The sequence below is a fragment of the Rhincodon typus genome, chromosome 17, assembly GCF_021869965.1.
Source record: "Rhincodon typus isolate 14 chromosome 17, sRhiTyp1.1, whole genome shotgun sequence".
Lineage (NCBI taxonomy): Eukaryota > Metazoa > Chordata > Chondrichthyes > Orectolobiformes > Rhincodontidae > Rhincodon > Rhincodon typus.
Genome location: NC_063348.1, coordinates 34,147,395 through 34,162,623, shown reverse-complemented (window position 1 = coordinate 34,162,623; position 15,229 = coordinate 34,147,395). Strand labels below are relative to the sequence as shown.

Genomic DNA, 15,229 nt, shown 5'->3' with positions numbered 1-15,229 from the left:
ATTTTATGTGTGGATAAAGTCAGACTGTTACTGGCACTGCTGCGGAGATGAAAGAATGGAGGGCAGGGCAAACAATAGGATGGTGAGCACCCTGCCTGTCTCCGACATTCCCACAGGATTACTGAGAACTTCAAACAAAGCCTCTTTGCGACAGTCTCACTGTTGCACAGAGGAAAGGTGAAAGGTTACGACCAATAACCCTTCAGCTGAGCGTTGTGTCATTGCAGAAAAGACGTTCCCACTTCTTGTGGGGAAGGCTAAACAAGGAGAGCTTCAATATAAAATAATCACAGATAAATCAAATCGGGAATTCAGGAGAAATGCCTTTATCCAGAGAGTTATTCAAATGTGGAGCTGGCTATAGAAGGAGTAGTTAAGGTGAATAGGGGAAGGATAAATGCATGAATTGGGAGAAAGGAATACAAGGTTACGTTTGTACGGTGCCATGAGTCAGAGTAGAAGATACTTGTGTGAAGCATAGATGTTGTGGGGATGGCTTGGGCTGAATGGCCTCTTTCTTTGTCATACATTATTTGCAAGAAATGCTCTGGGCACTAACACAGCATGGCAATCTGAAAGGAATTTGTGCCAACTGAGATGTGTCGAATGATGGTGCAATGCTGAAAGGTAAGCAATCCTTCAAGGGTTAGAAGGAGCTCAACAAAACTCCATACTGGGAATTCTGGCAGTGTCCTGCAGCTTGTTAGATGCAGATTCCTTTCCTCACTCCACGCCAACAGTCCAAATCATTTCTCTGGTTTTAATCTGTTCCTCCAGTCTTGCTTATACTCCATGCTATTTGTCAATAAAGAAAAGAACATGCACTGAATGTTGCATTTATATAGCACCTTTTAACATTGAAAAACCTCCCAATGCCATCTCAGAAGTGTAATCTCACAAAAAAAAATTAACACAGAGTCAAAGAAGGTGGTAAAAGGACAGGGGAATAAAAGTTTTGTTCAGAGATGTATTTTGAGGAATATCTTAAAGGAAAGGAGGGAGGTATGAGAGTGAGACAATTTTAGGGATGGAATTCCAGAGCTGAGAGCCTAGGCACATGAAGGTGTAGCCACCACTGGTGAAGTGTTAAGAATTGGGATTTTGAAGAAGGCAGGACTGAAGGGATACAGATACCTCAGTGAGTTGTGGGAGTGGTTACAGAGATTGCAAGGGGTTAGGGTATGGGGTTTTGAGCACTGAGATGAGAATGTTAAATTTGAGTTGTTGCTGGTCTGCGACCCTATGTAATTCAGTGAATTCTGGGGATGAGAAAGATACACTGCAGAAATCCACCAAGGCTCCTAAGGCAGCACTTTCCAAATCGGCGAGCAATATCAGCTAGAAGGACAAGGGTAGCAGACAAATGGTAACACAGTCACATGTAAGTTCCCCTCCAAGCCACTCTCCATTCTGACTTTGAAATGTAATCACCATTCCTTCAGCGTCATTGGGTCAGATGTTGGAACTCCCTTCCTAACAGCATTTGGGTCTACCTATACTAAATGTACTGCAACAGTTTATGAAGGCAGCTCACCACCACCTCAAGCATAATTAGGGATGGGCAATAAATGCTGGGCCAGGCAGCAAAGTCAATATCCCATGGATTAATTTTTAAAAATTACTTACAAAGACTATCTCTATTAGTCTCTATTTTTGAATGTGAGCTGAAATTGAAAAAACATTCTGTTAAAAATAAAGGATGGTGGAATGGATTGTTGTATTTCTTAAAAGCAAGTTACCTGGTACTCATTGTAAATGCTGTTTACACAGTTGTTTATTCAAGCAGTGGGTGAAGTCTAGGTGTAGACAAGCTGGAGCCAGGCAAGGATATGTGTGAACAGAGCTCCGGCTGGCAACAAGTAGTTGATTGGTCTGTGGAATAGTAACAAGTTGTCAATGACAATGGTCTTCTGTCACCAGATTGGCTCCCAGTAACTGAACAGCTTGTGGATGTGAATGTTTGGTCAACAGCTATTGGATTTCCAGAAAGGAAGGAGTTGTCCTTCTCTATGCAGTAATAAAACACCTCAAACCTGAAGGAAAAAAGCCAGTTTATTGAGCATGAAAGGAAAGCAAGTAGGTAGGACAAGGAATGAATAGCAGGAAATGCCCTAAGGTCTCCTCCTCAGATCAAAAAGAGAAAGTATTGAGGGTAAAGGTGAAAGTCCAAAACTGGCAGTGTTTCCATTGTAACAATGCTGAATGCTGGAAGTTGTGAAGGAAACCTATGAGATCTCATGAGAATAAGTCCGAGAAGGAAACTCCCAATGAAAAGGCCAGAGATCAGATTGTAGCTGTAAGTACAACTGAGAGACCAGAGTTAAACCCTGCTGTGAGTGCAGAAGAAGTATACAGGTTAAATAAGAGACATGAAGGGTTGTTGTCTGGAGAAAAGATAACTCCTTTCTCTTCAAAAGAAGTACTGACACCCACAGCTTTATTAAGAGGTACAGGGGCTATGCAAACTGTCTTGCTGAAGAAGAATTTAGTTTTCCCTCCAGAGAGTTCAATGAAAGCCAAAGTGTTAATAGATGGAATAAGTGGAGTGGATATCCCAGTTCTATTTTACAAAGTCCAGTTGGAGTGTGACTTGTCTGGACTAGTGATAGTTGGAGTAGTTAAGAATTTACCTGTGCATGGAGTTGATTCACTCCTGGGAATCATTTGGCAGGAGTGAAGATCATAGCATCACCTATAGTGAATCGAAGTCCAGCTGAGGTTAAAGAGATAGAACAGTTTCGGGTGATTTTCATAATGTGCAGTGACCAGGTTAAAAAAAATCGATCACCACTGGTCACAGTGATACCATTAGCAGATGTTTGGTTAGCTGAAACTCTTTTTAAGAATGAAAATAATTCAAAAGAAGTGTTTGGCACATCTTCATTATTTGAGGCTCAAATCCAGAGTTAAGTAAGCTATCACAGAGAGCTCACACTGAAGCTGAGGCTGGAGCAGATCCTGAGTGTTACTTTAATAAGAACAGAGTTCTAATGAGGAAGTGGAGATAAGTCCACAGACCTGCAAGATATAACGAATATATGTTTGAGGGAATTGAGTTGGATGATCAGCCATGATCATATTGAATGGCGGAGCAGGCTTGAAGGGCTGAATGGCCTATTCTTGCTCCTGTTTTCTATGTTTCAACTGTTTACACTTTAAACTAGTGAATTGGATGATGGAACAGAAGATATGGCTGTGGAATTTCACAATGAGATGAAGAGAAGCTGGAAAGTAAGCTGTGGCCAGAACGTAAGGTAACTTCGAAAAGATATTGATGGATGAAGTGAATGCACAAAAATCTGGTCATGGAGTATAATAGCCCACTTTGGCAGGAAGAATATAAAAAAGCACATTGTCTAAATGGTGAGAAGATTGCAGAGTTCTCCAATGTAGCCAGATCTGGTGTCTTTGAGCATGATCTCGAAAGGATACAACCTCGAAAGCAGTCAACTTTCTTAATGGATGTTGTCAGCTCGCCGTCCCCAATTTGTACAAAGTGAAATATTACTGAGGATTCTGGGAAGAAGCCAGGCAACAGAAGAACATGCTAGAACACCTCAAGCAGAGGGAATATTTGGCAATGTTCAGTCAGTCTCTGGTTGGGTGTGAGTTGGATGCCCCCAAGTTGATTTTTTTTAAAGTGGGAAATGGGTTTTGCAACTTTTCTGACAGTTGTAATTTTAATGATCAGTGCAAGCCATGTGTGTTATGCAATAGTGAGCAGAGGTAGTGATCACTAATGATGCATTGTTATCCTCCTATTCAGTGAAGATTATTAATAGGAAGGCCTTAACCCAAATCAGGCCCAAAGCCTCAGGAAAGGAAGGCAGCTAATTGGAGGCAGTCTGATTTTATTTTCAAATACTTTAATATATTAAATTTAACCATTTCTCAGGCTAAAACTAACCATGGCAATAAATCTTTTCATATTTCTTTTAATAAATGGAAATACGAGAGAGAGCTTGCCTTCCGCCCACATTTGAATTCCTTCTCAAAAATTCTCTGGTTCTCCACCTCCCTCCTCTCCCTACAGTACCCCTTTCAGCACCCATTTCCTTCATCAAACTTCATCACGTGGCTCTGTCTCTGTCCTTCTCATTTTTGTGTTTTGTTATTCTTCCTTCTGTGTCACAACCAGCACCCAGTTCCAGCATTCCTGACCCCACCCTTTGGGGAGTGCCTTTTAAAGGGTGCAGGCTGATTCAGGTCATAAGCCTGCACTTGGCACTGCCAACCTGACTGGATACATTGACGGCATAGCCACCTTTGCAAATCACCTGGCGTCGGGCCAAGTTTTTAGAGTCATAGTTCATGGCATCTCTGAGACGTCATGAATCATCATCGGCATAGAGGAACCTTTCACAAGGTAAGTTCAAAGGTTCTCCTTAAACCCCTCCTCCACTACCCTTCAGCCCAGCATGCAACCCATTCTGAGATATGGCATCTCCACACCCATCCATCCGCAATATACTGTATAGAAAGCAATAAGCACCGTACCGACAGTGGAAAGCTGTCTTTAGAAGCATTTTTCTGATTCAGTATGTGGATGTACCTACTAGAGAACGTGCAAAGCTTGACCTACTCTTGGGAAATAAGGCAGGGCAGGTGACTGAGGTGTCAGTAGGAGAGCACTTTGGGGCCAGTGAACATAATTCTATTAGTTTTAAAGTAGTGATGGAAAAGGATAGACCAGATCTAAAAATTAAAGTTCTAAATTGGACGAAGGCCAATTTTGACAGCATTAGGCAGGAACTTTCACAAGTTGATTGCGGGTGATGTTTGCAGGTAAACAGATGGTTGGAAAATGAGAAGCCTTCAAGGATGATCTACCGAGAGTCCAGAGACAGTATGTTCCCATTAGGGTGAAGGGCAAGGCTGGTAGGTGTAGGGAATGCTGGATGACTAGAGAAATTGAGGTTTTGGTCAAGAAAAAGAAGGAATCATGTGAGGTATAGACAGCAGAGATCAAAAGAATCCCTAGAAGAGTATAAAGGCCGTAGGAGTATACTTAAGAGGGAAATCAGGAGGGCAAAAAGGGGGAGATGAGATAGCTTTGACAAATAGGGTTAAGGAGAATCCAAAGGGATTCTATAAATACATTAAGGATATAAGGGTAACTAGGGAGAGTATAGGGCCCCTTAAAGATCAGGAAGGCCACCTATGTGTGGAACCTTAGGAGATGAGGGAGATACTAAACAAGTATTTTGCATCAATATTTATAGTGGAGAAGAATATGGAAGATATTCAGTCAGGTTGGTGAGATATGACCTTCCCCAGACAAAACCATGCTGCCTGTCACTAACTAGTCCATTTTCTTCCAAATGCACATACATCTTCTCCCTCAGTATCTTCTCCAAGAGCTTCCTCACCGCAGACATCAAGCTCCCATAGCCTATAATTTCCTGGATTATCCCTGCTTCCTTCCTTAAACAAGGGAACACATTCACTAATCTCTAGTCCTCTGGAACTTCACCTGTGGTCAATGAGGATGTGAAGATATCTGCTAATGCCCCAGCTACTTCCTCCCTTGCCTCTCTGAGTAACCTGGGATAGATCCCATCTGGTCCTGGGGACTTGTCTATCTTAACGTAATTTAGGATTCCCAAAACTTCCTCTTTCAATATGTTGACATTCTCTAGAGTAATCTCACACTCATCCCTGACCTCAACATTAGTCATGTCCCTCTCCTTGGTGAAAACTGATATAAAGCAATCATTCATGATCTCCCCACTTCCCGTGGCTCTACGTGTAACTTCCCTCCTTCGTCCTTGAGTGGGCCTACTCTTTCCCTTGTTACCCTCTTTCTTTTAACATATGTATAAAAAGCCTTGGGATTCTCCTTGACCCTGGTTGCTAAAGACATTTCATGGTCCCGTTTTGCCTTCCTAATTGCGCATTTAAGTTCCTTCCTAATTTCTCTGTACTGCTCCAGGGCTTCGTCAGTTTGTAGCTACCTAGACTTGTCGTATGCTTCCCTTTTACTTTTGACTAACCTTACAAATTCCCTTGTCATCCATGGTTTCTGAATCCTGCCATTCCTATCCTTTAGTTTTGCAGGGACATGCATGTCCTGCACTTTAACCAACTGGTCTTTAAAAGCCTCTCTCACATGCCAGATGTAGGTTTGCCCTCAAATAACTGCTCCCAATCCACATTCCCCAGTTCCTTTCTAATTTGGATATTATTGGCTCTTGCCCAATTAAATACTCTCATCGGAGGACCACTTGTGTCCGTTTCCATGACTACTCGAAATCTTATGGAGTTATGGTCACTAAGCCCGAAATGCTCTTCGACTGAAACATCAACCACCTGTCCTGGCTCATTCCCTAAGACCAAGTCTCATATGGACTCCTCTGTGGTTGGATTGTCAACATACTGTCTCAGAAAGCCCTCCTGGACACAACTAACAAATTGCTCTCCATCCAAGCCCCTGGCTGTAAGGGATTCCCGGTCAATAAGAGGAAACTTGAAGTCACCCACCACAACTACCCTGCTTTTTTCATACCTTTCCAGTATCTGACTATATATCTGCTCCTCTGTCTCCCATGGGCTGTTGGGAGGTCTATAGAAAGCTTCCAACATTGTAATTTCACCTTCCTATTCCTGAGCTCCACCCATAATGCCTCACTGCAAGATTCCTCCGATTTTTCCTCCCTCAACACAGCAATGATGTGATCCCTAATCAGCAATGCAACTCCCCATTCCTTATGTTTCCCTTCCTGTCCCGTCTAAAACAGCGATATCCTGGAATGTTAAGCTGCCAATCCTGTCCCTCCTTAAATGTTATGAAACTTGAAAGGGTTCAGAAAAGATTTACAAGGATGTTGCCAGGGTTGGAGGGTTTGAGCTATAGGGAACAGCTGAATATGCTGAAGCTATTTTCCCTGGAGCGTCGGAGGCTGAGGGGTGACCTGATAGAGCTTTATATGGATAGAGTAAATAGACAACGTCTTTTCTCTGGGGTGGGGGAGTCCCAAATTAGAGGGCATAGGTTTAAGGTGCGAGGGGAAAGATTTAAAAGAGACCTAAGGGTCAAAGCTTTGACGCAGAGGGTGGTGTGAGCATGGAATGAGCCACCAGAGGAAGCGGTGGAGGCTGGTACAATTACAACATTTAAAAGGCATCGGGATGAGTATATGAATAGGAAGGGTTTAGAGGGATATGGGTCAAATGCTGGCAAATGGGACTAGCTTTATTTAGGCTATCTGGTCAGCATGGACGAGTTGGACCGAGGGGTCCATTTCCATGCTGTACGTCTCTATGACTCTAAAAAGACGATCCATTCATAACTTTCCACTGTTTTAAAACCCTTGTGGTGAGTGAGATCATTACAACACACTGTGGTTTAAAAAAGTTTGTCCTCACACCTCCCCCTGCATCTGTTACCACTATCCTAAATCTGTTTCCCCTAGTCCTTGTATCATCAACTAAAAGGATGTTTTTCCTTGTCTACCTGATCTAAATCATACACTTTAATTTCTTCCTCAATACTCTTCTTCCTCACTGTTATTAGATCCTTAATGGACCTCTCAAATTTAAAATTTAATTTTGACTCACTCTCTGTGCACCTTCTCTGCAACTGTAACATTATATTCCTCGCTCTGTACTATTACCCTTATGCACTTTGTATTGCATGTTAACAAAACTTTTCACTGTACCTACATACATGTGACAATAATAAATCAAATCAAATCAGATCTTTTACTCTGAGGAGCACAGCCTTTCCAACTTAACTTTGCTATGAAAACCCCACATTCCAGAAAGATGTCTTCTCCATCTTCTCAAGGACTTCCACATCTCTTCTAAAATGTAGTGAACAACACTACACAATAACACCATTGGGGTCTAACCAGCAACTTATAAACCTTCTGATTAATTTCTCTGAATTTTTCCCAATGCCTCTATTAATGATGCCTAATATCTCATATGCTTTGCTAACCACTTTCTCAAAATATCCTGTTAGCTTCAAAGATCAATACGTATGCAGCCCTAGGTACTTCTGTTCCTGACACAATTTTTAGAATTGTGTCGTTAAATCCACGTTGCCTCTCCTTATCCTTCTTGTCAAAATGCCTCACTTCACACTTCTTTTCTGTATAATTCCATCTGCCCTTTCCCTCCCAAAAAGAAAGTAGATGATCAAATTCAAAATAGAATTGGGTTCTCCTATGATCAGGATCAATTTTTAAAAATAAAGATTTAAAATATGCATTGCATGCATCAGAGAAATTTATTTTGTCCTCTTGTAATATACAACAATGATAACCCTCTTCAAATATTGGAATGCTGAATGTAAATTTGTTAGGCATTATTAAATACTGAGCTTCTGCCTTGCAGGTATGATTGAAACATTGGGCAGAATCACAATGAATTATTTGTGTTTGTTTTTAAATGGATGATGATGGTTTCCAGGGCCAAACAGTACTGATACCCAAGGGTGACTTCTAGAATAAAGACAGGAAATGCTGGGCCACAGGCTTGAGCCCCAGTCACTGGGTCTCCAATGCCATAATGAGAGGTGATGTTTGCTCAGCTTAAGCTGGTGAACCTGGTGAATGAATTTAAACCTAGAGCCTGGTCCATTAATGGGGAGGAGCCAAAACTGGGCCAAAATGTTCTTATAATGCGATTAATACCGTTCACTTAATTCAGTGTTTAAACACCACACTCTGTTTGCATTTGGTGTACTGGAGCTATTTGAGTTAATTTTCTCCAACTGAACTGAACTGATTTAACCAAAACCTGAGCTACACCGTACATGGGAGTTTTTTTTGACCTTCCTGACAATCTCTAACTAATGCTTTAACATCTATCTGAACAGATGGGGTTTGAGTCTCAGTATCTTGGATTTAACCCACATTTTCCTGTTTCCAATATTACGTCTGTAAGTTTACAACTTAGTGATCGGTAAACCCCAGCTTTCGGGATAGACATCTAGTTATAGAAATCACCCTAAGTGTTTTTTCTATGAAAATTAAATTCATTAATCTTTTTTATGCATTGAAAATATCACTAACAATTTGTCACAATGTGATCATCAAAACAGGACATGATAAAAAGCAAAGTATAATAAACAAGAAAGCCATTCAGAATCACTGAGGCTGAAACAAAATGTGTGGTCCAGAGTGAAACAGTGTGGCCGGAGGTACTGAAATTGATTGGTTTTGGTAAGTTTGCTTGAAGCAGACAATAGTGGGAAATTACTTTTACAGCAGCCTAATTCTCTTCCCTTTTCAATTCCTTTCAAACTGTCCATTTTGCACAGAAGCCTACAGTTCAATTTCGCTGCTGTTGGAACTGCCGAAAATCAGAATGAAACAAAGAATTGGGAGTCCCAGAAAGATCAATGTGTTCTCTGATCCCTTTCCCGGTTCCTTTCTCTGATCTCTCTCCGATCATTCAGCCAGACCTGTACCCTTTTAAGAATGCATTGCAAGATTAAATATGTAGTGGTTCTTTGTTACAGCAAAGTCAGTGCTTTGTCACAGTTGGTGAACGACACCATTCTCACTCTCTTGTCACAGTGCAAACAGCTGGTTTCTGCTCTAGCATTTTCATGTCATATCTTTGCCGCTCCAGTTCAGGTCCTCTTGCTCAATACAGGCAGATCTCGTTTCCTGTAATGCCTAGCTCTACATTGCCCTTAATCCCTGTGACCATCTCTGTCCCCTCAGATTGACTGATATTAGACTTTGGTTAAGACACAGCTTCTTCTAACTAACCACAATCATTTTACAAACCCACTCCTCCTCATTATTAGGTCCCAATGTTCTTCCTTACTGCTAGTTCACATTGTGCATAATCTCACGTTCTTTTCCATGCCAGATCTAAGCTTCCAGCCCAACCCCACCAAAAGTCTTAGTTGCCTCCCTGTCACCCTGAGCTTTGATTTTTCTATCATGCTGATAGCTTCCCAACCGTCTCCCTCCCTAAACTCAAGTCTGTCCAAAATTCCTCTGCCTTTTCCTACATAAAATCACACAACCCCATCAGTTTTGAGATCTTGATGAACTAACATTGACCCTGTATCCCTCACCAGAGCATCAAACTCAAAGGCTACACACATCCTCCTGTTCAAAGTTATCTGAAGCCATGCCTGCTGAATCTCTGCATCCTCGCAAACGCTTGAAGGTCAGCAACAGTAATCTTGACTGATTCTCCTCACTTACTGAATGCCACAAAGATTTGCTCCAATGCATCGTATCATATCGTAATTGAGTTCAAACCTGAAGAACCTGGAATCATTCTGTTTTCTATCAGTCAGTACTCTGGACGATGGATAGGTTCGAGAGCAGGCCAACTACTGCTGAATGACCAGAAACTTCCTTGAACTAAATTTTTAACTCAATGAGTCCCCACTACAACTCCGTTTCCTAGTTACCAAATCCACCCCTCTCCCTAGCAACTCTCCAAGGTTGAGCTTGACTGTTTATAACCTTGCTGTTTGACTCCAAGATATGTTTCTGACCACACACCTGCTTTGTCACTCAGATTATTTACATTTTCTTAATATTATGTTACTTCAGGCCATCACAGTGAATTTACTACTGAAACCCTCAGCCATATCTTTGTTATATCTAGACTTGACTATTCCAATGCACTTGAAGCTGCCCTCCCACTTTCTATCCTCCTTAAACTTAAGAACATTCCCTGTGACTTAATTTGCATTAAATCTCTCACCCAAAACCCCTCTGCTTACTGGCCCTCATAAGCTCTGGTTAAACAATGGTTTAATTTTAAAATTCTATCCTTGTTTTGAACTCTCTCATATAGCCTAACTCCTGCCTATCATTGTAACTTCCTCCTACCCTCCAACTCTCCGAGATATCTACACATCCCTAATTCAGGCATTTGTTCAATCCCAGTTTTAACTACTTCACCATTGGCAGCCAGGATTAAGCTAACTAAACTGTAAGGTCTGGAATTCCCTCTCTACACCTCTCTGGCTGTCCCTCTTTTTCCTCCATTAAGATGATCCTTCTAACCTGCTCTTTGATAAAGCTTTGAGGACTTGTTCTATTGTGACTTAGTGTCAGATCCTATTTACTAATTTTCCTATTAAGCCTACCACTATTCTTATGCTGTACTATATTAACGTTGCTATATAAATGCAAGTTGCAGTTTTTGAAGAAGGGTCACTTGACCCTGAAATGTTAACTCTGCTTTCTCTCCAGAGATGCTGCCAGATCTGCTGAGTTTCTCCAGCAATTTCTGTTTTTGTTTCTGATTTCCAGCATCTGCAGTTCCCTGGGGTTTTGTTTTGCTATTTTTGACTTTGGTTTCTATCAGGTTCTGGCTGATCTGTACCTCAGTGTCATTTTTAATCTCACTCTCAGTTTTTCAAGCTTTGAATTTACCCCAGAATCTACAACACAAGGGGAAGAGTTTAGGATTTCCAATGCCTTTTGTGTAATCAAGTGTTTCTTGAAAGCACCCAAACAGGCTTAGCTCCACCTTTTAAGATTTTGTTCTTGTTTTACACACACAGCAGATGGAGTAGTTTTGCTCATCTACTCTGTCAAAACCCTTAATCGTCTTAAACACATTTTCCCAGCTCACAGGGGAGTTGTGAATGAGGCTGTCTGCACAAGTATTTGCTTCAGATCATCATTTCAGAGTCTCTTGCACCAGCCAGCATTCCTGAGTGATGTGTTTCCAATGCATACCTTACTTATCTGGTTTCATTCCAACAGGTTTCTGTGCCCAGAATGATAGAAAAAAAGATACAATGGTCTAATGCAATTCTCAGTTGCTCCCTTCTCTCAGTGAAACTGACCTGCTTTTGCAGAATGTAGAATGGGGTCACCAAACAAAAGGAGGGATAATGCCAAAGCGGTGGGAACAGAGACCAGCCCTTTCCTAATATCACCCCCTCCCCCTCCTTTCCCAGGTCAGTCTGGGGAGTTTAGCAGATGGGGGTGGGGCTTTATTACCGAGGTAATGCTAGATGTGGTTACAAATGAAATATTTTCCAAAGTGGAGACAAAGGAAGGAGGGAAAATCAGGTCATTGAAAGTCTTTCACAGCCTCGGGGTGTCGCAAAGCACTTTACAGCTAATGAATTCCTTCTGAAGTGCAGCCACTGTTGTAATGCAGGAAATGCAGCAGCTAATTTGAGCACAGACAGATCCCAGAACAGCAATTTGGCAATTAGAAATGCTTTTCTGTAGAATAAGTGTTGCTCATGACATTAGGATGAACTCTCTTGCTCTTCAAGTAGTCAGGTCGTCTAGATTCACATGAAAGGGCAGGTGGCTCAGTCAACACCCCCTACAATATAACATTTCCTCAGTACTGCTCATCCAAGTGCAGCCTCCCTTCAATACTGCTCCTCTGACTGCATTACACCCTCAGTACTGCTCTCTGACAGTGCAGTGCTCCCTCAGCACTCCTTCTCTGACAATGCAATGCTCCCTCAGTAATGCTTCCCCACCCCACCCCCAATCAATGCAGCACTCTCAGTATTGACTACCCCCCAACAGTGTAGTGATCCCTCAATACTGTCCCTCTGAATGCTGGGATTGCAAAGGTTAAACGGGTTGCGACTCTACTCACTGGAGTTTAGAAGAATAAATAATGATCTGTTTGAAACATATAGGATTCTTAAGGGGCTTGACAGGGTAAATGCTGAGAGGATGTTCCCCCTCATGGGAGAGTCTAGGACCAGACAGTATGGTCTCAGATTGAATGGCACAAATTTAACACCGAGATGAGGAGGAAGCTTGGCAGCATCCAGGACAAAATAGCCCGCTTGGTTGGCACCACATCAATAAGCATCCACTCCCAAATATGCTCAGTAGCAGCAGTGTTTATTTTCTACAAGATATGCTGTAGAAATTTACCAAAGATCCTAGCCAAATCCATGACCACTTCCATCTAGAAGGACAAGGGTAGTAGATACATGGGAACACCAGCAACTGCAAGTTTCCCTCTCAGCCACTTATCATCCTGATTTGGAAACATATTATCATCCAATCACTGTTGCTGTATCAAAATCTTGGAATTTCCTCCCTAAGGGCCTTGTGAGTCAACCTACAGCACAGGAACTGCAGCAGTTCAAGAAGGCAGCTCGCCACCACCTTCTCAAGGGCAGCTAGGGATGGGTAATAAATGCTGCCCAGCCAGTGATGCCCATATCCCACAAGAGAATAAAAGATTCTTATCTCAGAGAGTTGAGTCTTTGGAACTCCTTTCCACAGAGAGCTGTGGGGGAAGAGTCCTTGTGTATATTTAAGGATGAGATAGAAGAGATTCTTGATCAGTAGGGGAATCAAGAGTTACAGGAAAAATGCGTGAAAGTGGATGTCAGAACTGTTGGATCAGGCATGATCCTATTGAATGGTGGAGCAGGTTTGCAGTACCAGGCAGCCTAGTGCTGAACCTATTTGTTATGTTTTTATTACGTGAGCCAAAAGGAAACTGAGGGACAGGGTGGAACAAGGTTATTGGAATGAAGGAGACTTGTGCAGAGCTTTAGTACTGACTGAGCAATTGGGTTGAATGAACAGTTTCTCTGCTGCAGCTTCTTTGCGCTTTAAAAATAGGGAAATTTTGGAAAATGCGTCCATTGTTTGATTAACCAAGAGATTTCAGAGACCCGGGGAAGCTGGTCAATCCTGTTTGAATCTGGTTTGTTTCCTGAGCAGCCCTTGAACTAAAACACATGCAGACTCAGGTGACAGAGCCAGTGACTTCATCAGGAAGTGAAGCCTTATTCTTCCTGCAAGTGAGGTGACGTCTCTCTGGGAGTTAAATTAAGTTTTTTTTTCTGAAGAGCGAAGTGCGTGTGTGTGTGTTATTTCACAGAGTGACTAAAAAAAGAATCCTCCATCCGATACATTTTTTTGCCCCCCAAACAGTGGGAGAAGTGAAGGGAAGTGTCAGTGAAATGCTGAGGTTCCGCCCATACCTGAGCCCAGGAAGATTGCTGGTTGGTTGGGAAGGTGGGAGCGGCTGCAGGGGAGACTCAACATTGCATTGGGTTTGTTCACAGCAGCAGTAGTGATAGTAGCAGCAGCCTTCTCGATAGCAGAGGAGTTCTCTCTCCTCTCTCTCTCTCTCTCTCTCTCTCTCTCTGTGTGGGGATTACAATTATCCAGGAGCAGCAACGAGTTTCCCATTCCTGTGGATTGCAGTCAACCCCTTCTGAGCCGGCCCCCAGTCTGTGTGAAGCGAGAGGAGGAGGTGAGCATTACCCTGAGATCTGTTTGATTCGCAGATCTCCTTTTAAACGTTGAATCCACTTGCCGTTTTAGAACTCTTGGTGCGATGAAGAGAAGTTGTGGTGCAAGTTTACTGCGCACTTGGAATGAATGTATGTACAGGTTAGATTTGATGCAGCAAGTTAGGAATCCCTCTGCCCCTCCCCCACCCCAAGTTAAATTTGGAACTGATTGTAAGAGGAAACTTTTATTTTGGTTTCTTTGATTAAAAGCTTCAGCATTTTATCTACAGTGTTTGGAGAGGGTGGATTAAAATGGCACTACCTGCTGTCAGCTATTATTTCAGGTTTTGTTGTTTGTCCCTGAGGTTTTGTCGTTGATCAGTCCTTTCCATTAAATGGACCCCTGCTTTCTCGAGTTAGTGAGCCCAGTGTAGCCCCCTGTGTCTGACGGAGTTGTTTTTAAAGCTCCCCATGATGAATGTTAGAAGGTAACCAAGTCTTGGGCCTTTCCACCGTGTGTGTCAGTAAATTATCACTTGAAGCACCGTGTGGTGGAAAAGACAGAATTATTTGTCGAAAATCTATGAGCAAAGTGCTCAAAGTATTTTGCACAACATTCCCAAATGATCACCGATGCTGTGTTTGCTTCTTTCCAAGGTCTTGACAAAATCCCAGGTTAATAAGTAGATGAATTGAATCACCAGTGTATTCCTCAGGGTGTACAGGTGGATGGCTGAAGGATCTCCTCATATGGCCCAATACACTTCACAGAGACATAACTATTAAAGATGCATAAGGAAAGGTCTGTGCAGTTTGTCTCAGAGTTTTGGGTTAAGAAGTTTTTATTTTAATAAGTGCTAAGGGTCACCATGGATTGTACCTGGCAGCAATTGGCCTACCTGTCACTGTTGGTATATTTGTTGTGAGATGGTACACCTGCCTGCTGATGGCAAACAAAATGGTCATTAATGTACAACCCATCCAGTGATGATGTAACAAGGTGTAGAGCTGGATGAACACAGCAGGCCAGGCAGCATCAGAGGAGCAGGAAAGCTGATGTTTCGG

At 42.3% G+C, this 15,229-nt stretch overlaps 1 protein-coding gene across 2 annotated transcripts in view; it reads left to right on the top strand.

Annotated features, from left to right (window-relative positions):
• Positions 1-15,229, top strand: part of rassf7b (Ras association domain family member 7b) — a 67,403-nt gene that overhangs the window by 15,961 nt on the left and 36,213 nt on the right. The window contains exon 1 of one of the 2 annotated variants that reach the window (XM_020515778.2): positions 13,891-14,184. The exons of the other annotated variant lie outside the window; for it this stretch is intronic. The gene's annotated coding sequence lies outside the window, so the exon portion shown is untranslated. Of the gene's footprint in view, positions 1-13,890; positions 14,185-15,229 lie in introns of those variants that run through there. 2 annotated transcript variants of the gene reach the window in all.